Genomic DNA, 26,963 nt, shown 5'->3' with positions numbered 1-26,963 from the left:
TCAGCACAGACCAGAAAGGCATTGTGAAAAGCGTATCACCGGTATAGTCAGGGGTTAATGGGAGTCGTCCCCGTCCCCCCAGTATACGGCCAGAACCATGGACCCGGTACTTGTGGTTCGGACTCTCTCCAACCAGCCATAATGTTGTGAGAGTGAAATTATGTCTAAGTCCAGCTTTGGTACATTAGAAGCAACTCTGAAACTTAACCTAAGCGTTTTTCGAAGCTACTTTTTGGCTAACTTCTTATAGGAAGGTCTAGGAGCTCTGAAAATGAACGTGCGCGTCTTTCACTCTTCCCGAGGGACTTAGAAGAATTTTGTGATATTTTTTATTAAATGGTGTATAAGGGTATATATATAAATATATTTTATGCACTGTATATGAGCTGGCGATTTCTAAGTCTGTGGTTCCGAGAGGGGGTAACCAGGCTCACTAATAAAGGTCAAGCCACTTGGCTGCCAGAATGCCGTGCTTCAGCACAGACCAGAAAGGCATTGTGATAAGCGTATCCCCGGTATAGTCAGGGGTTAATGGGAGTCGTCCCCGTCCCCCCAGTATACGGCCAGAACCATGGACCCGGTACTTGTGGTTCGGACTCTCTCCAACCAGCCATAATGTTGTGAGAGTGAAATTATGTCTAAGTCCAGCTTTGGTACATTAGAAGCAACTCTGAAACTTAACCTAAGCGTTTTTCGAAGCTACTTTTTGGCTAACTTCTTATAGGAAGGTCTAGGAGCTCTGAAAATGAACGTGCGCGTCTTTCACTCTTCCCGAGGGACTTAGAAGAATTTTGTGATATTTTTTATTAAATGGTGTATAAGGGTATATATATAAATATATTTTATGCACTGTATATGAGCTGGCGATTTCTAAGTCTGTGGTTCCGAGAGGGGGTAACCAGGCTCACTAATAAAGGTCAAGCCACTTGGCTGCCAGAATGCCGTGCTTCAGCACAGACCAGAAAGGCATTGTGATAAGCGTATCCCCGGTATAGTCAGGGGTTAATGGGAGTCGTCCCCGTCACCCCAGTATACGGCCAGAACCATGGACCCGGTACTTGTGGTTCGGACTGTCTCCAACCAGCCATAATGTTGTGAAAGTGAAATTATGTCTAAGTCCAGCTTTGGTACATTAGAAGCAACTCTGAAACTTAACCTAAGCGTTTTTCGAAGCTACTTTTTGGCTAACTTCTTATAGGAAGGTCTAGGAGCTCTGAAAATGAACGTGCGCGTCTTTCACTCTTCCCGAGGGACTTAGAAGAATTTTGTGATATTTTTTATTAAAATGGTGTATAAGGGTATATATATAAATATATTTTATGCACTGTATATGAGCTGGCGATTTCTAAGTCTGTGGTTCCGAGAGGGGGTAACCAGGCTCACTAATAAAGGTCAAGCCACTTGGCTGCCAGAATGCCCTGCTTCAGCACAGACCAGAAAGGCATTGTGATAAGCGTATCCCCGGTATAGTCAGGGGTTAATGGGAGTCGTCCCCGTCCACCCAGTATACGGCCAGAACCATGGACCCGGTACTTGTGGTTCGGACTCTCTCCAACCAGCCATAATGTTGTGAGAGTGAAATTATATTCCTATGTGTAGAAGCAAAGATATACGCGATTTCACAATGTGTTCCTAGAACAGCTTTGAGCAACTTTTTTACACAACGTTAACAACACATTTGAAGCTCAATATTTCATGGGCTGAAGCGGGGAAGATAGAAAACGTGTGCCCTGTAAAGGCGAAGTCTGTGGCATTAACAGGAAGGGAGAAAAAGTACTTTCTACCCATTTTTAGGTTCAGCGGTAAAACGGCAAGTTTCTATGGAACTGCATCTCGGCTTGTGACTGTGGTTTTCCCGGTCACACAAAAATGCTGAAATTCGACTTATACAGAGTTTTTGCTTATTAAACTTGATGGATTCTCTCCTCTTGACTGTAGAATAGTGTGTAAAGCAAAGCACAATACATTGCTATGTGTAGAAGCAAAGATATACGCGATTTCACAATGTGTTCCTAGAACAGCTGTGAGCAACTTTTTTACACAACGTTAACAACACATTTGAAGCTCAATATTTCATGGGCTGAAGCGGGGAAGATAGAAAACGTGTGCCCTGTAAAGGCGAAGTCTGTGGCATTAACAGGAAGGGAGAAAAAGTACTTTCTACCCATTTTTAGGTTCAGCGGTAAAATGGCAAGTTTCTATGGAACTGCATCTCGGCTTGTGACTGTGGTTTTCCCGGTCACACAAAAATGCTGAAATTCGACTTATACAGTGTTTTTGCTTATTAAACTTGATGAATTCTCTCCTCTTGACTGTAGAATAGTGTGTAAAGCAAAGCACAATACATTCCTATGTGTAGAAGAAAAGATATACGCGATTTCACAATGTGTTCCTAGAACAGCTGTGAGCAACTTTTTTACACAAAGTTAACAACACATTTGAAGCTCAATATTTCATGGGCTGAAGCGGGGAAGATAGAAAACGTGTGCCCTGTAAAGGCGAAGTCTGTGGCATTAACAGGAAGGGAGAAAAAGTACTTTCTACCCATTTTTAGGTTCAGCGGTAAAATGGCAAGTTTCTATGGAACTGCATCTCGTCTTGTGACTGTGGTTTTCCCGGTCACACAAAAATGCTGAAATTCGACTTATACAGTGTTTTTGCTTATTAAACTTGATGAATTCTCTCCTCTTGACTGTAGAATAGTGTGTAAAGCAAAGCACAATACATTCCTATGTGTTGAAGCAAAGATATACGCGATTTCACAATGTGTTCCTAGAACAGCTGTGAGCAACTTTTTTACACAATGTTAACAACACATTTGAAGCTCAATATTTCATGGGCTGAAGCGGGGAAGATAGAAAACGTGTGCCCTATAAAGGCGAAGTCTGTGGCATTAACAGGAAGGGAGAAAAAGTACTTTCTACCCATTTTTAGGTTCAGCGGTAAAATGGCAAGTTTCTATGGAACTGCATCTCGTCTTGTGACTGTGGTTTTCCCGGTCACACAAAAATGCTGAAATTCGACTTATACAGTGTTTTTGCTTATTAAACTTGATGAATTCTCTCCTCTTGACTGTAGAATAGTGTGTAAAGCAAAGCACAATACATTGCTATGTGTAGAAGCAAAGATATACGCGATTTCACAATGTGTTCCTAGAACAGCTGTGAGCAACTTTTTTACACAATGTTAACAACACATTTGAAGCTCAATATTTCATGGGCTGAAGCGGGGAAGATAGAAAACGTGTGCCCTGTAAAGGCGAAGTCTGTGGCATTAACAGGAAGGGAGAAAAAGTACTTTCTACCCATTTTTAGGTTCAGCGGTAAAATGGCAAGTTTCTATGGAACTGCATCTCGGATTGTGACTGTGGTTTTCCCGGTCACACAAAAATGCTGAAATTCAACTTATACAGTGTTTTTGCTAATTAAACTTGATGAATTCTCTCCTCTTGACTGTAGAATGGTGTGTAAAGCAAAGCACAATACATTCCTATGTGTAGAAGCAAAGATATACGCGATTTCACAATGTGTTCCTAGAACAGCTGTGAGCAACTTTTTTACACCACGTTAACAACACATTTGAAGCTCAATATTTCATGGGCTGAAGCGGGGAAGATAGAAAACGTGTGCCCTGTAAAGGCGAAGTCTGTGGCATTAACAGGAAGGGAGAAAAAGTACTTTCTACCCATTTTTAGGTTCAGCGGTAAAATGGCAAGTTTCTATGGAACTGCATCTCGGCTTGTGACTGTGGTTTTCCCGGTCACACAAAAATGCTGAAATTCGACTTATACAGTGTTTTTGCTTATTAAACTTGATGAATTCTCTCCTCTTGACTGTAGAATAGTGTGTAAAGCAAAGCACAATACATTGCTATGTGCAGAAGCAAAAATATACGCGATTTCACAATGTTTTCCTAGAACAGCTGTGAGCAACTTTTTTACACCACGTTAACAACACATTTGAAGCTCAATATTTCATGGGCTGAAGCGGGGAAGATAGAAAACGTGTGCCCTGTAAAGGCGAAGTCTGTGGCATTAACAGGAAGGGAGAAAAAGTACTTTCTACCCATTTTTAGGTTCAGCGGTAAAACGGCAAGTTTCTATGGAACTGCATCTCGGCTTGTGACTGTGGTTTTCCCGGTCACACAAAAATGCTGAAATTCGACTTATACAGTGTTTTTGCTTATTAAACTTGATGAATTCTCTCCTCTTGACTGTAGAATAGTGTGTAAAGCAAAGCACAATACATTCCTATGTGTAGAAGCAAAGATATACGCGATTTCACAATGTGTTCCCAAAACAGCTGTGAGCAACTTTTTTACACAACGTTAACAACACATTTGAAGCTCAATATTTCATGGGCTGAAGCGGGGAAGATAGAAAACGTGTGCCCTGTAAAGGCGAAGTCTGTGGCATTAACAGGAAGGGAGAAAAAGTACTTTCTACCCATTTTTAGGTTCAGCGGTAAAATGGCAAGTTTCTATGGAACTGCATCTCGTCTTGTGACTGTGGTTTTCCCGGTCACACAATAATGCTGAAAATCGACTTATACAGTGTTTTTGCTTATTAAACTTGATGAATTCTCTCCTCTTGACTGTAGAATAGTGTGTAAAGCAAAGCACAATACATTGCTATGTGTAGAAGCAAAGATATACGCGATTTCACAATGTGTTCCTAGAACAGCTGTGAGCAACTTTTTTACACAATGTTAACAACACATTTGAAGCTCAATATTTCATGGGCTGAAGCGGGGAAGATAGAAAACGTGTGCCCTGTAAAGGCGAAGTCTGTGGCATTAACAGGAAGGGAGAAAAAGTACTTTCTACCCATTTTTAGGTTCAGCGGTAAAATGGCAAGTTTCTATGGAACTGCATCTCGGATTGTGACTGTGGTTTTCCCGGTCACACAAAAATGCTGAAATTCGACTTATACAGTGTTTTTGCTAATTAAACTTGATGAATTCTCTCCTCTTGACTGTAGAATAGTGTGTAAAGCAAAGCACAATACATTCCTATGTGTAGAAGCAAAGATATACGCGATTTCACAATGTGTTCCTAGAACAGCTGTGAGCAACTTTTTTACACCACGTTAACAACACATTTGAAGCTCAATATTTCATGGGCTGAAGCGGGGAAGATAGAAAACGTGTGCCCTGTAAAGGCGAAGTCTGTGGCATTAACAGGAAGGGAGAAAAAGTACTTTCTACCCATTTTTAGGTTCAGCGGTAAAATGGCAAGTTTCTATGGAACTGCATCTCGGCTTGTGACTGTGGTTTTCCCGGTCACACAAAAATGCTGAAATTCGACTTATACAGTGTTTTTGCTTATTAAACTTGATGAATTCTCTCCTCTTGACTGTAGAATAGTGTGTAAAGCAAAGCACAATACATTGCTATGTGCAGAAGCAAAAATATACGCGATTTCACAATGTGTTCCTAGAACAGCTGTGAGCAACTTTTTTACACCACGTTAACAACACATTTGAAGCTCAACACATTTGAAGCTTCGACTTTGCTTATTAAACTTGATGAATTCTCTCCTCTTGACTGTAGAATAGTGTGTAAAGCAAAGCACAATACATTCCTATGTGTAGAAGCAAAGATATACGCGATTTCACAATGTGTTCCCAAAACAGCTGTGAGCAACTTTTTTACACAACGTTAACAACACATTTGAAGCTCAATATTTCATGGGCTGAAGCGGGGAAGATAGAAAACGTGTGCCCTGTAAAGGCGAAGTCTGTGGCATTAACAGGAAGGGAGAAAAAGTACTTTCTACCCATTTTTAGGTTCAGCGGTAAAATGGCAAGTTTCTATGGAACTGCATCTCGGCTTGTGACTGTGGTTTTCCCGGTCACACAAAAATGCTGAAATTCGACTTATACAGTGTTTTTGCTTATTAAACTTGATGAATTCTCTCCTCTTGACTGTAGAATAGTGTGTAAAGCAAAGCACAATACATTGCTATGTGTAGAAGCAAAGATATACGCGATTTCACAATGTGTTCCTAAAACAGCTGTGAGCAACTTTTTTACACCACGTTAACAACACATTTGAAGCTCAATATTTCATGGGCTGAAGCGGGGAAGATAGAAAACGTGTGCCCTGTAAAGGCGAAGTCTGTGGCATTAACAGGAAGGGAGAAAAAGTACTTTCTACCCATTTTTAGGTTCAGCGGTAAAATGGCAAGTTTCTATGGAACTGCATCTCGGCTTGTGACTGTGGTTTTCCCGGTCACACAAAAATGCTGAAATTCGACTTATACAGTGTTTTTGCTTATTAAACTTGATGAATTCTCTCCTCTTGACTGTAGAATAGTGTGTAAAGCAAAGCACAATACATTTCTATGTGTAGAAGCAAAGATATACGCGATTTCACAATGTGTTCCCAAAACATCTGTGAGCAACTTTTTTACACAACGTTAACAACACATTTGAAGCTCAATATTTCATGGGCTGAAGCGGGGAAGATAGAAAACGTGTGCCCTGTAAAGGCGAAGTCTGTGGTATTAACAGGAAGGGAGAAAAAGTACTTTCTACCCATTTTTAGGTTCAGCGGTAAAATGGCAAGTTTCTATGGAACTGCATCTCGGCTTGTGACTGTGGTTTTCCCGGTCACACAAAAATGCTGAAATTCGACATATACAGTGTTTTTGCTTATTAAACTTGATGAATTCTCTCCTCTTGACTGTAGAATAGTGTGTAAAGCAAAGCACAATACATTGCTATGTGTAGAAGCAAACATATACGCGATTTCACAATGTGTTCCTAGAACAGCTGTGAGCAACTTTTTTACACAATGTTAACAACACATTTGAAGCTCAATATTTCATGGGCTGAAGCGGGGAAGATAGAAAACGTGTGCCCTGTAAAGGCGAAGTCTGTGGCATTAACAGGAAGGGAGAAAAAGTGGGGATGAGCGTGTAAACATTGCATGTCATTTCCCAGAATCCCTTGCTGCAGTGGGAGCACTGTATGCTACTGTACTGTAGGTGATAATGGTTGAAATATATATATATATATATAGATATATATATATATATCTATATATATATATATATCTATATATATCTATATATATATATATACATACACATCAACCAGTACAATAATTTAAAAGGGGGGAATTAAAATGGTTGAAGTGGATAATGACAAGTATATACCGATCCAAAAAAACAACTGCTTACATGGATGTACTATTAGCATGTACAGTGTTGTTTGTTACTGCAGTTACCAATTTATTTCCATTTTAAATATTTAATTTCTCTGAAATGGTGCAAGCAAATTGTATGAAAAGTTGCAAACGAATACATGAATGTTTTGTATCCAGAGTCAGGGGGATGAGATGAGATGGGGTCATGTTCATACAGTATTTGAACTGTACATTACTAAAAGAAGGCTTTCTTTCTATGCAGATACAGTATAGTGTTTCAAACACATGCTATACACACGTACACACACATACACATACACACACACACACACACACACGAGGTAATGTAAAGATGTGGGTGAACAGAGCGAAAAAGATTGTACTAGAAACGCTTATTAACATCAAAGGAATGGGCCTAAAGCAAAAGTTTGAACAGCAGCAGCTGCAGTACCCCTGATATCTATGGATGGGACAGATACCCCCTGCAGACGCACGCACGCACACACGCACACACACAGGGAGGGGTCTGTAGTGTGACAGAGCACACCAGCTTCGCCACCAGGCACTCCTTCTTGAATTAAAATAAAACTATCTCCTTACCTCTTTCTGGATGCCCCCTCTTTACCAACAAGAGGGACAGGACCAGCTCTCCTCAGCTTCCATTTTCCTCTTCCTTTCCTCTCTCCCTTGAAAACTTTCTGCACCTGAGACAGTGGGAGGGAGGGAGATAGAGCATGAAACAGCACCCCAAATCCTGTCCCATTACAAGCAGCACAGGCTTCTGTCCCTCTACTCCTCTGCCTCCAGTCATTTGCATGGGAGGGAGGAGCTGCTTGCTCTCTCTCTCCCTCTTTCTCCCTCTCTCTCCTCTCCCTCTCTCCCTCCCTCTCTCTTTTAGAAGCTTTACACCTGCCATCCTGCCTACAGTATGTGATGATATCACAATGTCTCTCTTACATCACAGACAGGCTGACATCATCACACAGGCTGGCGGCCAGCAAGAGACAGAAATGCAGATAGAGACACACTGACAAATACATACACTGTAGGCACAGGCACCATGCGGCTTCTGCACCATAAAAGTTCATTTGAATCAAAAATAATGTCATCTTTTAAGTGAGGCGCTATTGAAATCTTGGGGGTCTAAGTGTCAAGACAATCTTGACATAAAACGGAGGCATCATTTTCAATCATTCAATAATGATGTGGTTTTGGATGACAGTATTCTATGAGATATCATGGGAAAATAATAGGAGACATAATGGAAATACAGTATCGTCCAATTTGTGACCATAATGGGAATATACATAGCGCTTCCTTCACAGGAAATAATACATGTGACATAACGGGAATGTAGTAAGTATGTGGGTTTGGCTGGGATTATCCTACATCCTGCAGGGATATAATAACTGGGAAAACGCTATATTTGATACCGCCACGTTGTGGGATGAGCGAGTAAACATTGCATGTCATTTCCCAGAATCCCTTGCTGCAGTGGGAGCACTGTATGCTACTGTACTGTAGGTGATAATGGTTGAAATATATATATATATATATAGATATATATATATATATATATCTATATATATATATATATATATATATATATATATACATACACATCAACCAGTACAATAATTTAAAAGGGGGGAATTAAAATGGTTGAAGTGGATAATGACAAGTATATACCGATCCAAAAAAACAACTCCTGAGCATGTATGTACTGCTTACATGGATGTACTATTAGCATGTACAGTGTTGTTTGTTACTGCAGTTACCAATTTATTTCCATTTTAAATATTTAATTTCTCTGAAATGGTGCAAGCAAATTGTATGAAAAGTTGCAAACGAATACATGAATGTTTTGTATCCAGAGTCAGGGGGATGAGATGAGATGGGGTCATGTTCATACAGTATTTGAACTGTACATTACTAAAAGAAGGCTTTTTTTCTATGCAGATACAGTACAGTATAGTGTTTCAAACACATGCTATACACACGTACACACACATACACACACACACACACACACACGAGGTAATGTAAAGATGTGGGTGAACAGAGCGAAAAAGATTGTACTAGAAACGCTTATTAACATCAAAGGAATGGGCCTAAAGCAAAAGTTTGAACAGCAGCAGCAGCTGCAGTACCCCTGATATCTATGGATGGGACAGATACCCCCTGCAGACGCACGCACGCACGCACGCACGCACACAGGGAGGGGTCTGTAGTGTGACAGAGCACACCAGCTTCGTCACCAGGCACTCCTTCTTGAATTAAAATAAAACTATCTCCTTACCTCTTTCTGGATGCCCCCTCTTTACCAACAAGAGGGACAGGACCAGCTCTCCTCAGCTTCCATTTTCCTCTTCCTTTCCTCTCTCCCTTGAAAACTTTCTGCACCTGAGACAGTGGGAGGGAGGGAGATAGAGCATGAAACAGCACCCCAAATCCTGTCCCATTACAAGCAGCACAGGCTTCTGTCCCTCTACTCCTCTGCCTCCAGTCATTTGCATGGGAGGGAGGAGCTGCTTGCTCTCTCTCTCCCTCTTTCTCCCTCTCTCTCCTCTCCCTCTCTCCCTCCCTCTCTCTTTTAGAAGCTTTACACCTGCCATCCTGCCTACAGTATGTGATGATATCACAATGTCTCTCTTACATCACAGACAGGCTGACATCATCACACAGGCTGGAGGCCAGCAAGAGACAGAAATGCAGATAGAGACACACTGACAAATACATACACTGTAGGCACAGGCACCATGCGGCTTCTGCACCATAAAAGTTCATTTGAATCAAAAATAATGTCATCTTTTAAGTGAGGCGCTATTGAAATCTTGGGGGTCTAAGTGTCAAGACAATCTTGACATAAAACGGAGGCATCATTTTCAATCATTCAATAATGATGTGGTTTTGGATGACAGTATTCTATGAGATATCATGGGAAAATAATAGGAGACATAATGGAAATACAGTATCGTCCAATTTGTGACCATAATGGGAATATACATAGCGCTTCCTTCACAGGAAATAATACATGTGACATAACGGGAATGTAGTAAGTATGTGGGTTTGGCTGGGATTATCCTACATCCTGCAGGGATATAATAACTGGGAAAACGCTATATTTGATACCGCCACGTTGTGGGATGAGCGAGTAAACATTGCATGTCATTTCCCAGAATCCCTTGCTGCAGTGGGAGCACTGTATGCTACTGTACTGTAGGTGATAATGGTTGAAATATATATATATATATATATATATATATAGATATATATATATATCTATACTGTATATATATATATATATCTATATATATATATATATATATACATACACATCAACCAGTACAATAATTTAAAAGGGGGGAATTAAAATGGTTGAAGTGGATAATGACAAGTATATACCGATCCAAAAAAACAACTCCTGAGCATGTATGTACTGCTTACATGGATGTACTATTAGCATGTACAGTGTTGTTTGTTACTGCAGTTACCAATTTATTTCCATTTTAAATATTTAATTTCTCTGAAATGGTGCAAGCAAATTGTATGAAAAGTTGCAAACGAATACATGAATGTTTTGTATCCAGAGTCAGGGGGATGAGATGAGATGGGGTCATGTTCATACAGTATTTGAACTGTACATTACTAAAAGAAGGCTTTTTTTCTATGCAGATACAGTACAGTATAGTGTTTCAAACACATGCTATACACACGTACACACACATACACATACACACACACACACACACACACACGAGGTAATGTAAAGATGTGGGTGAACAGAGCGAAAAAGATTGTACTAGAAACGCTTATTAACATCAAAGGAATGGGCCTAAAGCAAAAGTTTGAACAGCAGCAGCTGCAGTACCCCTGATATCTATGGATGGGACAGATACCCCCTGCAGACGCACGCACGCACGCACGCACACACACACACAGGGAGGGGTCTGTAGTGTGACAGAGCACACCAGCTTCGCCACCAGGCACTCCTTCTTGAATTAAAATAAAACTATCTCCTTACCTCTTTCTGGATGCCCCCTCTTTACCAACAAGAGGGACAGGACCAGCTCTCCTCAGCTTCCATTTTCCTCTTCCTTTCCTCTCTCCCTTGAAAACTTTCTGCACCTGAGACAGTGGGAGGGAGGGAGATAGAGCATGAAACAGCACCCCAAATCCTGTCCCATTACAAGCAGCACAGGCTTCTGTCCCTCTACTCCTCTGCCTCCAGTCATTTGCATGGGAGGGAGGAGCTGCTTGCTCTCTCTCTCCCTCTTTCTCCCTCTCTCTCCTCTCCCTCTCTCCCTCCCTCTCTCTTTTAGAAGCTTTACACCTGCCATCCTGCCTACAGTATGTGATGATATCACAATGTCTCTCTTACATCACAGACAGGCTGACATCATCACACAGGCTGGCGGCCAGCAAGAGACAGAAATGCAGATAGAGACACACTGACAAATACATACACTGTAGGCACAGGCACCATGCGGCTTCTGCACCATAAAAGTTCATTTGAATCAAAAATAATGTCATCTTTTAAGTGAGGCGCTATTGAAATCTTGGGGGTCTAAGTGTCAAGACAATCTTGACATAAAACGGAGGCATCATTTTCAATCATTCAATAATGATGTGCTTTTGGATGACAGTATTCTATGAGATATCATGGGAAAATAATAGGAGACATAATGGAAATACAGTATCGTCCAATTTGTGACCATAATGGGAATATACATAGCGCTTCCTTCACAGGAAATAATACATGTGACATAACGGGAATGTAGTAAGTATGTGGGTTTGGCTGGGATTATCCTACATCCTGCAGGGATATAATAACTGGGAAAACGCTATATTTGATACCGCCACGTTGTGGGATGAGCGAGTAAACATTGCATGTCATTTCCCAGAATCCCTTGCTGCAGTGGGAGCACTGTATGCTACTGTACTGTAGGTGATAATGGTAGAAATATATATATATATATATATATCTATATATATATATATATATCTATATATATATAGATATATATATATATACATACACATCAACCAGTACAATAATTTAAAAGGGGGGAATTAAAATGGTTGAAGTGGATAATGACAAGTATATACCGATCCAAAAAAACAACTCCTGAGCATGTATGTACTGCTTACATGGATGTACTATTAGCATGTACAGTGTTGTTTGTTACTGCAGTTACCAATTTATTTCCATTTTAAATATTTAATTTCTCTGAAATGGTGCAAGCAAATTGTATGAAAAGTTGCAAACGAATACATGAATGTTTTGTATCCAGAGTCAGGGGGATGAGATGAGATGGGGTCATGTTCATACAGTATTTGAACTGTACATTACTAAAAGAAGGCTTTTTTTCTATGCAGATACAGTATAGTGTTTCAAACACATGCTATACACACGTACACACACATACACACACATACACATACACACACACACACACACACACACGAGGTAATGTAAAGATGTGGGTGAACAGAGCGAAAAAGATTGTACTAGAAACGCTTATTAACATCAAAGGAATGGGCCTAAAGCAAAAGTTTGAACAGCAGCAGCTGCAGTACCCCTGATATCTATGGATGGGACAGATACCCCCTGCAGACGCACGCACGCACGCACGCACACAGGGAGGGGTCTGTAGTGTGACAGAGCACACCAGCTTCGCCACCAGGCACTCCTTCTTGAATTAAAATAAAACTATCTCCTTACCTCTTTCTGGATGCCCCCTCTTTACCAACAAGAGGGACAGGACCAGCTCTCCTCAGCTTCCATTTTCCTCTTCCTTTCCTCTCTCCCTTGAAAACTTTCTGCACCTGAGACAGTGGGAGGGAGGGAGATAGAGCATGAAACAGCACCCCTCCCTGTGTGTGTGTGTGCGTGCGTGCGTCTGCAGGGGGTATCTGTCCCATCCATAGATATCAGGTGTACTGCAGCTGCTGCTGCTGTTCAAACTTTTGCTTTAGGCCCATTCCTTTGATGTTAATAAGCGTTTCTAGTACAATCTTTTTCGCTCTGTTCACCCACATCTTTACATTACCTCGTGTGTGTGTGTGTGTGTGTATGTGTATGTGTGTGTACGTGTGTATAGCATGTGTTTGAAACACTATACTGTATCTGCATAGAAAAAAAGCCTTCTTTTAGTAATGTACAGTTCAAATACTGTATGAACATGACCCCATCTCATCTCATCCCCCTGACTCTGGATACAAAACATTCATGTATTCGTTTGCAACTTTTCATACAATTTGCTTGCACCATTTCAGAGAAATTAAATATTTAAAATGGAAATAAATTGGTAACTGCAGTAACAAACAACACTGTACATGCTAATAGTACATCCATGTAAGCAGTACATACATGCTCAGGAGTTGTTTTTTTGGATCGGTATATACTTGTCATTATCCACTTCAACCATTTTAATTCCCCCCTTTTAAATTATTGTACTGGTTGATGTGTATGTATATATATATATATATATATATATATATATATATATATATATATATAGATATATATCTATATATCTATATATATATATATATATTTCAACCATTATCACCTACAGTACAGTAGCATACAGTGCTCCCACTGCAGCAAGGGATTCTGGGAAATGACATGCAATGTTTACTCGCTCATCCCACAACGTGGCGGTATCAAATATAGCGTTTTCCCAGTTATTATATCCCTGCAGGATGTAGGATAATCCCAGCCAAACCCACATACTTACTACATTCCCGTTATGTCACATGTATTATTTCCTGTGAAGGAAGCGCTATGTATATTCCCATTATGGTCACAAATTGGACGATACTGTATTTCCATTATGTCTCCTATTATTTTCCCATGATATCTCATAGAATACTGTCATCCAAAACCACATCATTATTGAATGATTGAAAATGATGCCTCCGTTTTATGTCAAGATTGTCTTGACACTTAGACCCCCAAGATTTCAATAGCGCCTCACTTAAAAGATGACATTATTTTTGATTCAAATGAACTTTTATGGTGCAGAAGCCGCATGGTGCCTGTGCCTACAGTGTATGTATTTGTCAGTGTGTCTCTATCTGCATTTCTGTCTCTTGCTGGCCGCCAGCCTGTGTGATGATGTCAGCCTGTCTGTGATGTAAGAGAGACATTGTGATATCATCACATACTGTAGGCAGGATGGCAGGTGTAAAGCTTCTAAAAGAGAGAGGGAGGGAGAGAGGTAGAGGAGAGAGAGGGAGAAAGAGGGAGAGAGAGAGCAAGCAGCTCCTCCCTCCCATGCAAATGACTGGAGGCAGAGGAGTAGAGGGACAGAAGCCTGTGCTGCTTGTAATGGGACAGGATTTGGGGTGCTGTTTCATGCTCTATCTCCCTCCCTCCCACTGTCTCAGGTGCAGAAAGTTTTCAAGGGAGAGAGGAAAGGAAGAGGAAAATGGAAGCTGAGGAGAGCTGGTCCTGTCCCCCTTGTTGGTAAAGAGGGGGCATCCAGAAAGAGGTAAGGAGATAGTTTTATTTTAATTCAAGAAGGAGTGCCTGGTGGCGAAGCTGGTGTGCTCTGTCACACTACAGACCCCTCCCTGTGTGTGTGCGTGCGTGCGTGCGTGCGTCTGCAGGGGGTATCTGTCCCATCCATAGATATCAGGGGTACTGCAGCTGCTGCTGCTGTTCAAACTTTTGCTTTAGGCCCATTCCTTTGATGTTAATAAGCGTTTCTAGTACAATCTTTTTCGCTCTGTTCACCCACATCTTTACATTACCTCGTGTGTGTGTGTGTGTGTGTGTGTGTGTGTGTATGTGTATGTGTGTGTACGTGTGTATAGCATGTGTTTGAAACACTATACTGTATCTGCATAGAAAAAAAGCCTTCTTTTAGTAATGTACAGTTCAAATACTGTATGAACATGACCCCATCTCATCTCATCCCCCTGACTCTGGATACAAAACATTCATGTATTCGTTTGCAACTTTTCATACAATTTGCTTGCACCATTTCAGAGAAATTAAATATTTAAAATGGAAATAAATTGGTAACTGCAGTAACAAACAACACTGTACATGCTAATAGTACATCCATGTAAGCAGTACATACATGCTCAGGAGTTGTTTTTTTGGATCGGTATATACTTGTCATTATCCACTTCAACCATTTTAATTCCCCCCTTTTAAATTATTGTACTGGTTGATGTGTATGTATATATATATATATATATATATATATATATATATATATATATATATATATATATATATATATATATAGATATATATCTATATATCTATATATATATATATATATATATTTCAACCATTATCACCTACAGTACAGTAGCATACAGTGCTCCCACTGCAGCAAGGGATTCTGGGAAATGACATGCAATGTTTACTCGCTCATCCCACAACGTGGCGGTATCAAATATAGCGTTTTCCCAGTTATTATATCCCTGCAGGATGTAGGATAATCCCAGCCAAACCCACATACTTACTACATTCCCGTTATGTCACATGTATTATTTCCTGTGAAGGAAGCGCTATGTATATTCCCATTATGGTCACAAATTGGACGATACTGTATTTCCATTATGTCTCCTATTATTTTCCCATGATATCTCATAGAATACTGTCATCCAAAACCACATCATTATTGAATGATTGAAAATGATGCCTCCGTTTTATGTCAAGATTGTCTTGACACTTAGACCCCCAAGATTTCAATAGCGCCTCACTTAAAAGATGACATTATTTTTGATTCAAATGAACTTTTATGGTGCAGAAGCCGCATGGTGCCTGTGCCTACAGTGTATGTATTTGTCAGTGTGTCTCTATCTGCATTTCTGTCTCTTGCTGGCCGCCAGCCTGTGTGATGATGTCAGCCTGTCTGTGATGTAAGAGAGACATTGTGATATCATCACATACTGTAGGCAGGATGGCAGGTGTAAAGCTTCTAAAAGAGAGAGGGAGGGAGAGAGGGAGAGGAGAGAGAGGGAGAAAGAGGGAGAGAGAGAGCAAGCAGCTCCTCCCTCCCATGCAAATGACTGGAGGCAGAGGAGTAGAGGGACAGAAGCCTGTGCTGCTTGTAATGGGACAGGATTTGGGGTGCTGTTTCATGCTCTATCTCCCTCCCTCCCACTGTCTCAGGTGCAGAAAGTTTTCAAGGGAGAGAGGAAAGGAAGAGGAAAATGGAAGCTGAGGAGAGCTGGTCCTGTCCCTCTTGTTGGTAAAGAGGGGGCATCCAGAAAGAGGTAAGGAGATAGTTTTATTTTAATTCAAGAAGGAGTGCCTGGTGGCGAAGCTGGTGTGCTCTGTCACACTACAGACCCCTCCCTGTGTGTGTGCGTGCGTGCGTGCGTGCGTGCGTCTGCAGGGGGTATCTGTCCCATCCATAGATATCAGGGGTACTGCAGCTGCTGCTGCTGTTCAAACTTTTGCTTTAGGCCCATTCCTTTGATGTTAATAAGCGTTTCTAGTACAATCTTTTTCGCTCTGTTCACCCACATCTTTACATTACCTCGTGTGTGTGTGTGTGTGTGTGTGTGTGTGTGTATGTGTATGTGTGTGTACGTGTGTATAGCATGTGTTTGAAACACTATACTGTATCTGCATAGAAAAAAAGCCTTCTTTTAGTAATGTACAGTTCAAATACTGTATGAACATGACCCCATCTCATCTCATGCCCCTGACTCTGGATACAAAACATTCATGTATTCGTTTGCAACTTTTCATACAATTTGCTTGCACCATTTCAGAGAAATTAAATATTTAAAATGGAAATAAATTGGTAACTGCAGTAACAAACAACACTGTACATGCTAATAGTACATCCATGTAAGCAGTACATACATGCTCAGGAGTTGTTTTTTTGGATCGGTATATACTTGTCATTATCCACTTCAACCATTTTAATTCCCCCCTTTTAAATTATTGTACTGGTTGATGTGTATGTATATATATATATATATATATATATATATATATATATATATATAGATATATATCTATATATCTATATATATATATATATATATATATTTCAACCATTATCACCTACAGTACAGTAGCATACAGTGCTCCCACTGCAGCAAGGGATTCTGGGAAATGACATGCAATGTTTACTCGCTCATCCCACAACGTGGCGGTATCAAATATAGCGTTTTCCCAGTTATTATATCCCTGCAGGATGTAGGATAATCCCAGCCAAACCCACATACTTACTACATTCCCGTTATGTCACATGTATTATTTCCTGTGAAGGAAGCGCTATGTATATTCCCATTATGGTCACAAATTGGACGATACTGTATTTCCATTATGTCTCCTATTATTTTCCCATGATATCTCATAGAATACTGTCATCCAAAACCACATCATTATTGAATGATTGAAAATGATGCCTCCGTTTTATGTCAAGATTGTCTTGACACTTAGACCCCCAAGATTTCAATAGCGCCTCACTTAAAAGATGACATTATTTTTGATTCAAATGAACTTTTATGGTGCAGAAGCCGCATGTTGCCTGTGCCTACAGTGTATGTATTTGTCAGTGTGTCTCTATCTGCATTTCTGTCTCTTGCTGGCCGCCAGCCTGTGTGATGATGTCAGCCTGTCTGTGATGTAAGAGAGACATTGTGATATCATCACATACTGTAGGCAGGATGGCAGGTGTAAAGCTTCTAAAAGAGAGAGGGAGGGAGAGAGGTAGAGGAGAGAGAGGGAGAAAGAGGGAGAGAGAGAGCAAGCAGCTCCTCCCTCCCATGCAAATGACTGGAGGCAGAGGAGTAGAGGGACAGAAGCCTGTGCTGCTTGTAATGGGACAGGATTTGGGGTGCTGTTTCATGCTCTATCTCCCTCCCTCCCACTGTCTCAGGTGCAGAAAGTTTTCAAGGGAGAGAGGAAAGGAAGAGGAAAATGGAAGCTGAGGAGAGCTGGTCCTGTCCCTCTTGTTGGTAAAGAGGGGGCATCCAGAAAGAGGTAAGGAGATAGTTTTATTTTAATTCAAGAAGGAGTGCCTGGTGGCGAAGCTGGTGTGCTCTGTCACACTACAGACCCCTCCCTGTGTGTGTGCGTGCGTGCGTGCGTGCGTCTGCAGGGGGTATCTGTCCCATCCATAGATATCAGGGGTACTGCAGCTGCTGCTGCTGTTCAAACTTTTGCTTTAGGCCCATTCCTTTGATGTTAATAAGCGTTTCTAGTACAATCTTTTTCGCTCTGTTCACCCACATCTTTACATTACCTCGTGTGTGTGTGTGTGTGTGTGTGTGTGTGTGTATGTGTATGTGTGTGTACGTGTGTATAGCATGTGTTTGAAACACTATACTGTATCTGCATAGAAAAAAAGCCTTCTTTTAGTAATGTACAGTTCAAATACTGTATGAACATGACCCCATCTCATCTCATCCCCCTGACTCTGGATACAAAACATTCATGTATTCGTTTGCAACTTTTCATACAATTTGCTTGCACCATTTCAGAGAAATTAAATATTTAAAATGGAAATAAATTGGTAACTGCAGTAACAAACAACACTGTACATGCTAATAGTACATCCATGTAAGCAGTACATACATGCTCAGGAGTTGTTTTTTTGGATCGGTATATACTTGTCATTATCCACTTCAACCATTTTAATTCCCCCCTTTTAAATTATTGTACTGGTTGATGTGTATGTATATATATATATATATATATATATATATATAGATATAGATATATATCTATATATCTATATATATATATATATTTCAACCATTATCACCTACAGTACAGTAGCATACAGTGCTCCCACTGCAGCAAGGGATTCTGGGAAATGACATGCAATGTTTACTCGCTCATCCCACAACGTGGCGGTATCAAATATAGCGTTTTCCCAGTTATTATATCCCTGCAGGATGTAGGATAATCCCAGCCAAACCCACATACTTACTACATTCCCGTTATGTCACATGTATTATTTCCTGTGAAGGAAGCGCTATGTATATTCCCATTATGGTCACAAATTGGACGATACTGTATTTCCATTATGTCTCCTATTATTTTCCCATGATATCTCATAGAATACTGTCATCCAAAACCACATCATTATTGAATGATTGAAAATGATGCCTCCGTTTTATGTCAAGATTGTCTTGACACTTAGACCCCCAAGATTTCAATAGCGCCTCACTTAAAAGATGACATTATTTTTGATTCAAATGAACTTTTATGGTGCAGAAGCCGCATGGTGCCTGTGCCTACAGTGTATGTATTTGTCAGTGTGTCTCTATCTGCATTTCTGTCTCTTGCTGGCCGCCAGCCTGTGTGATGATGTCAGCCTGTCTGTGATGTAAGAGAGACATTGTGATATCATCACATACTGTAGGCAGGATGGCAGGTGTAAAGCTTCTAAAAGAGAGAGGGAGGGAGAGAGGGAGAGGAGAGAGAGGGAGAAAGAGGGAGAGAGAGAGCAAGCAGCTCCTTCCTCCCATGCAAATGACTGGAGGCAGAGGAGTAGAGGGACAGAAGCCTGTGCTGCTTGTAATGGGACAGGATTTGGGGTGCTGTTTCATGCTCTATCTCCCTCCCTCCCACTGTCTCAGGTGCAGAAAGTTTTCAAGGGAGAGAGGAAAGGAAGAGGAAAATGGAAGCTGAGGAGAGCTGGTCCTGTCCCTCTTGTTGGTAAAGAGGGGGCATCCAGAAAGAGGTAAGGAGATAGTTTTATTTTAATTCAAGAAGGAGTGCCTGGTGGCGAAGCTGGTGTGCTCTGTCACACTACAGACCCCTCCCTGTGTGTGTGTGTGTGCGTGCGTGCGTGCGTGCGTGCGTGCGTCTGCAGGGGGTATCTGTCCCATCCATAGATATCAGGGGTACTGCAGCTGCTGCTGTTCAAACTTTTGCTTTAGGCCCATTCCTTTGATGTTAATAAGCGTTTCTAGTACAATCTTTTTCGCTCTGTTCACCCACATCTTTACATTACCTCGTGTGTGTGTGTGTGTGTGTGTGTGTGTGTGTGTATGTGTATGTGTATGTGTGTGTACGTGTGTATAGCATGTGTTTGAAACACTATACTGTATCTGCATAGAAAAAAAGCCTTCTTTTAGTAATGTACAGTTCAAATACTGTATGAACATGACCCCATCTCATCTCATCCCCCTGACTCTGGATACAAAACATTCATGTATTCGTTTGCAACTTTTCATACAATTTGCTTGCACCATTTCAGAGAAATTAAATATTTAAAATGGAAATAAATTGGTAACTGCAGTAACAAACAACACTGTACATGCTAATAGTACATCCATGTAAGCAGTACATACATGCTCAGGAGTTGTTTTTTTGGATCGGTATATACTTGTCATTATCCACTTCAACCATTTTAATTCCCCCCTTTTAAATTATTGGACTGGTTGATGTGTATGTATATATATATATATATATATATATATATATAGATATATATCTATATATATATATATATATATATATATATATATTTCAACCATTATCACCTACAGTACAGTAGCATACAGTGCTCCCACTGCAGCAAGGGATTCTGGGAAATGACATGCAATGTTTACTCGCTCATCCCACAACGTGGCGGTATCAAATATAGCGTTTTCCCAGTTATTATATCCCTGCAGGATGTAGGATAATCCCAGCCAAACCCACATACTTACTACATTCCCGTTATGTCACATGTATTATTTCCTGTGAAGGAAGCGCTATGTATATTCCCATTTTGGTCACAAATTGGACGATACTGTATTTCCATTATGTCTCCTATTATTTTCCCATGATATCTCATAGAATACTGTCATCCAAAACCACATCATTATTGAATGATTGAAAATGATGCCTCCGTTTTATGTCAAGATTGTCTTGACACTTAGACCCCCAAGATTTCAATAGCGCCTCACTTAAAAGATGACATTATTTTTGATTCAAATGAACTTTTATGGTGCAGAAGCCGCATGGTGCCTGTGCCTACAGTGTATGTATTTGTCAGTGTGTCTCTATCTGCATTTCTGTCTCTTGCTGGCCGCCAGCCTGTGTGATGATGTCAGCCTGTCTGTGATGTAAGAGAGACATTGTGATATCATCACATACTGTAGGCAGGATGGCAGGTGTAAAGCTTCTAAAAGAGAGAGGGAGGGAGAGAGGTAGAGGAGAGAGAGGGAGAAAGAGGGAGAGAGAGAGCAAGCAGCTCCTCCCTCCCATGCAAATGACTGGAGGCAGAGGAGTAGAGGGACAGAAGCCTGTGCTGCTTGTAATGGGACAGGATTTGGGGTGCTGTTTCATGCTCTATCTCCCTCCCTCCCACTGTCTCAGGTGCAGAAAGTTTTCAAGGGAGAGAGGAAAGGAAGAGGAAAATGGAAGCTGAGGAGAGCTGGTCCTGTCCCTCTTGTTGGTAAAGAGGGGGCATCCAGAAAGAGGTAAGGAGATAGTTTTATTTTAATTCAAGAAGGAGTGCCTGGTGGCGAAGCTGGTGTGCTCTGTCACACTACAGACCCCTCCCTGTGTGTGTGCGTGCGTGCGTGCGTGCGTGCGTCTGCAGGGGGTATCTGTCCCATCCATAGATATCAGGGGTACTGCAGCTGCTGCTGCTGTTCAAACTTTTGCTTTAGGCCCATTCCTTTGATGTTAATAAGCGTTTCTAGTACAATCTTTTTCGCTCTGTTCACCCACATCTTTACATTACCTCGTGTGTGTGTGTGTGTGTGTGTGTATGTGTATGTGTATGTGTGTGTACGTGTGTATAGCATGTGTTTGAAACACTATACTGTATCTGCATAGAAAAAAAGCCTTCTTTTAGTAATGTACAGTTCAAATACTGTATGAACATGACCCCATCTCATCTCATCCCCCTGACTCTGGATACAAAACATTCATGTATTCGTTTGCAACTTTTCATACAATTTGCTTGCACCATTTCAGAGAAATTAAATATTTAAAATGGAAATAAATTGGTAACTGCAGTAACAAACAACACTGTACATGCTAATAGTACATCCATGTAAGCAGTACATACATGCTCAGGAGTTGTTTTTTTGGATCGGTAGATACTTGTCATTATCCACTTCAACCATTTTAATTCCCCCCTTTTAAATTATTGTACTGGTTGATGTGTATGTATATATATATATATATATATAGATATATATATATATATATAGATATATATATATATCTATATATATATATATATTTCAACCATTATCACCTACAGTACAGTAGCATACAGTGCTCCCACTGCAGCAAGGGATTCTGGGAAATGACATGCAATGTTTACTCGCTCATCCCACAACGTGGCGGTATCAAATATAGCGTTTTCCCAGTTATTATATCCCTGCAGGATGTAGGATAATCCCAGCCAAACCCACATACTTACTACATTCCCGTTATGTCACATGTATTATTTCCTGTGAAGGAAGCGCTATGTATATTCCCATTATGGTCACAAATTGGACGATACTGTATTTCCATTATGTCTCCTATTATTTTCCCATGATATCTCATAGAATACTGTCATCCAAAACCACATCATTATTGAATGGATGAAAATGATGCCTCCGTTTTATGTCAAGATTGTCTTGACACTTAGACCCCCAAGATTTCAATAGCGCCTCACTTAAAAGATGACATTATTTTTGATTCAAATGAACTTTTATGGTGCAGAAGCCGCATGGTGCCTGTGCCTACAGTGTATGTATTTGTCAGTGTGTCTCTATCTGCATTTCTGTCTCTTGCTGGCCGCCAGCCTGTGTGATGATGTCAGCCTGTCTGTGATGTAAGAGAGACATTGTGATATCATCACATACTGTAGGCAGGATGGCAGGTGTAAAGCTTCTAAAAGAGAGAGGGAGGGAGAGAGGTAGAGGAGAGAGAGGGAGAAAGAGGGAGAAAGAGAGCAAGCAGCTCCTCCCTCCCATGCAAATGACTGGAGGCAGAGGAGTAGAGGGACAGAAGCCTGTGCTGCTTGTAATGGGACAGGATTTGGGGTGCTGTTTCATGCTCTATCTCCCTCCCTCCCACTGTCTCAGGTGCAGAAAGTTTTCAAGGGAGAGAGGAAAGGAAGAGGAAAATGGAAGCTGAGGAGAGCTGGTCCTGTCCCTCTTGTTGGTAAAGAGGGGGCATCCAGAAAGAGGTAAGGAGATAGTTTTATTTTAATTCAAGAAGGAGTGCCTGGTGGCGAAGCTGGTGTGCTCTGTCACACTACAGACCCCTCCCTGTGTGTGTGCGTGCGTGCGTGTGTGCGTGCGTGCGTCTGCAGGGGGTATCTGTCCCATCCATAGATATCAGGGGTACTGCAGCTGCTGCTGCTGTTCAAACTTTTGCTTTAGGCCCATTCCTTTGATGTTAATAAGCGTTTCTAGTACAATCTTTTTCGCTCTGTTCACCCACATCTTTACATTACCTCGTGTGTGTGTGTGTGTGTGTGTGTGTATGTGTATGTGTGTGTACGTGTGTATAGCATGTGTTTGAAACACTATACTGTATCTGCATAGAAAAAAAGCCTTCTTTTAGTAATGTACAGTTCAAATACTGTATGAACATGACCCCATCTCATCTCATCCCCCTGACTCTGGATACAAAACATTCATGTATTCGTTTGCAACTTTTCATACAATTTGCTTGCACCATTTCAGAGAAATTAAATATTTAAAATGGAAATAAATTGGTAACTGCAGTAACAAACAACACTGTACATGCTAATAGTACATCCATGTAAGCAGTACATACATGCTCAGGAGTTGTTTTTTTGGATCGGTATATACTTGTCATTATCCACTTCAACCATTTTAATTCCACCCTTTTAAATTATTGTACTGGTTGATGTGTATGTATATATATATATATATATATATATATAGATATATATCTATATATCTATATATATATATATATATATATATTTCAACCATTATCACCTACAGTACAGTAGCATACAGTGCTCCCACTGCAGCAAGGGATTCTGGGAAATGACATGCAATGTTTACTCGCTCATCCCACAACGTGGCGGTATCAAATATAGCGTTTTCCCAGTTATTATATCCCTGCAGGATGTAGGATAATCCCAGCCAAACCCACATACTTACTACATTCCCGTTATGTCACATGTATTATTTCCTGTGAAGGAAGCGCTATGTATATTCCCATTATGGTCACAAATTGGACGATACTGTATTTCCATTATGTCTCCTATTATTTTCCCATGATATCTCATAGAATACTGTCATCCAAAACCACATCATTATTGAATGATTGAAAATGATGCCTCCGTTTTATGTCAAGATTGTCTTGACACTTAGACCCCCAAGATTTCAATAGCGCCTCACTTAAAAGATGACATTATTTTTGATTCAAATGAACTTTTATGGTGCAGAAGCCGCATGGTGCCTGTGCCTACAGTGTATGTATTTGTCAGTGTGTCTCTATCTGCATTTCTGTCTCTTGCTGGCCGCCAGCCTGTGTGATGATGTCAGCCTGTCTGTGATGTAAGAGAGACATTGTGATATCATCACATACTGTAGGCAGGATGGCAGGTGTAAAGCTTCTAAAAGAGAGAGGGAGGGAGAGAGGGAGAGGAGAGAGAGGGAGAAAGAGGGAGAGAGAGAGCAAGCAGCTCCTCCCTCCCATGCAAATGACTGGAGGCAGAGGAGTAGAGGGACAGAAGCCTGTGCTGCTTGTTATGGGACAGGATTTGGGGTGCTGTTTCATGCTCTATCTCCCTCCCTCCCACTGTCTCAGGTGCAGAAAGTTTTCAAGGGAGAGAGGAAAGGAAGAGGAAAATGGAAGCTGAGGAGAGCTGGTCCTGTCCCTCTTGTTGGTAAAGAGGGGGCATCCAGAAAGAGGTAAGGAGATAGTTTTATTTTAATTCAAGAAGGAGTGCCTGGTGGCGAAGCTGGTGTGCTCTGTCACACTACAGACCCCTCCCTGTGTGTGTGCGTGCGTGCGTGCGTGCGTGCGTCTGCAGGGGGTATCTGTCCCATCCATAAATAATGTCATCTTTTAAGTGAGGCGCTATTGAAATCTTGGGGGTCTAAGTGTCAAGACAATCTTGACATAAAACGGAGGCATCATTTTCAATCATTCAATAATGATGTGGTTTTGGATGACAGTATTCTATGAGATATCATGGGAAAATAATAGGAGACATAATGGAAATACAGTATCGTCCAATTTGTGACCATAATGGGAATATACATAGCGCTTCCTTCACAGGAAATAATACATGTGACATAACGGGAATGTAGTAAGTATGTGGGTTTGGCTGGGATTATCCTACATCCTGCAGGGATATAATAACTGGGAAAACGCTATATTTGATACCGCCACGTTGTGGGATGAGCGAGTAAACATTGCATGTCATTTCCCAGAATCCCTTGCTGCAGTGGGAGCACTGTATGCTACTGTACTGTAGGTGATAATGGTTGAAATATATATATATATATATATATATATAGATATAGATATATATCTATATATATATATATATATATATATATATATATATATATACATACACATCAACCAGTACAATAATTTAAAAGGGGGGAATTAAAATGGTTGAAGTGGATAATGACAAGTATATACCGATCCAAAAAAACAACTCCTGAGCATGTATGTACTGCTTACATGGATGTACTATTAGCATGTACAGTGTTGTTTGTTACTGCAGTTACCAATTTATTTCCATTTTAAATATTTAATTTCTCTGAAATGGTGCAAGCAAATTGTATGAAAAGTTGCAAACGAATACATGAATGTTTTGTATCCAGAGTCAGGGGGATGAGATGAGATGGGGTCATGTTCATACAGTATTTGAACTGTACATTACTAAAAGAAGGCTTTTTTTCTATGCAGATACAGTATAGTGTTTCAAACACATGCTATACACACGTACACACACATACACATACACACACACACACACACGAGGTAATGTAAAGATGTGGGTGAACAGAGCGAAAAAGATTGTACTAGAAACGCTTATTAACATCAAAGGAATGGGCCTAAAGCAAAAGTTTGAACAGCAGCAGCAGCTGCAGTACCCCTGATATCTATGGATGGGACAGATACCCCCTGCAGACGCACGCACGCACGCACGCACGCACACACACACACAGGGAGGGGTCTGTAGTGTGACAGAGCACACCAGCTTCGCCACCAGGCACTCCTTCTTGAATTAAAATAAAACTATCTCCTTACCTCTTTCTGGATGCCCCCTCTTTACCAACAAGAGGGACAGGACCAGCTCTCCTCAGCTTCCATTTTCCTCTTCCTTTCCTCTCTCCCTTGAAAACTTTCTGCACCTGAGACAGTGGGAGGGAGGGAGATAGAGCATGAAACAGCACCCCAAATCCTGTCCCATTACAAGCAGCACAGGCTTCTGTCCCTCTACTCCTCTGCCTCCAGTCATTTGCATGGGAGGGAGGAGCTGCTTGCTCTCTCTCTCCCTCTTTCTCCCTCTCTCTCCTCTACCTCTCTCCCTCCCTCTCTCTTTTAGAAGCTTTACACCTGCCATCCTGCCTACAGTATGTGATGATATCACAATGTCTCTCTTACATCACAGACAGGCTGACATCATCACACAGGCTGGCGGCCAGCAAGAGACAGAAATGCAGATAGAGACACACTGACAAATACATACACTGTAGGCACAGGCACCATGCGGCTTCTGCACCATAAAAGTTCATTTGAATCAAAAATAATGTCATCTTTTAAGTGAGGCGCTATTGAAATCTTGGGGGTCTAAGTGTCAAGACAATCTTGACATAAAACGGAGGCATCATTTTCAATCATTCAATAATGATGTGCTTTTGGATGACAGTATTCTATGA

The 26,963-nt window shown here is 40.9% G+C and overlaps 1 long non-coding RNA gene across 1 annotated transcript; it reads left to right on the top strand.

Annotated features, from left to right (window-relative positions):
* Nucleotides 1-16,299: 16,299 nt before the first annotated feature.
* On the top strand, nt 16,300-21,550 carry LOC142483971 (uncharacterized). Its single transcript, XR_012797518.1, has 4 exons — nt 16,300-16,391; nt 18,014-18,117; nt 19,722-19,825; nt 21,451-21,550. It is a non-coding gene; the product is annotated as an uncharacterized LOC142483971 (long non-coding RNA).
* The last annotated feature ends 5,413 nt before the right edge of the window (nt 21,551-26,963 follow it).

Source organism: Ascaphus truei, unplaced genomic scaffold (assembly GCF_040206685.1).
Source record: "Ascaphus truei isolate aAscTru1 unplaced genomic scaffold, aAscTru1.hap1 HAP1_SCAFFOLD_410, whole genome shotgun sequence".
Taxonomy (NCBI): Eukaryota; Metazoa; Chordata; class Amphibia; order Anura; family Ascaphidae; genus Ascaphus; species Ascaphus truei.
The sequence above is the reverse complement of the archived record's forward strand: the minus strand, read 5'-3'. Positions and strand labels throughout refer to the sequence as shown.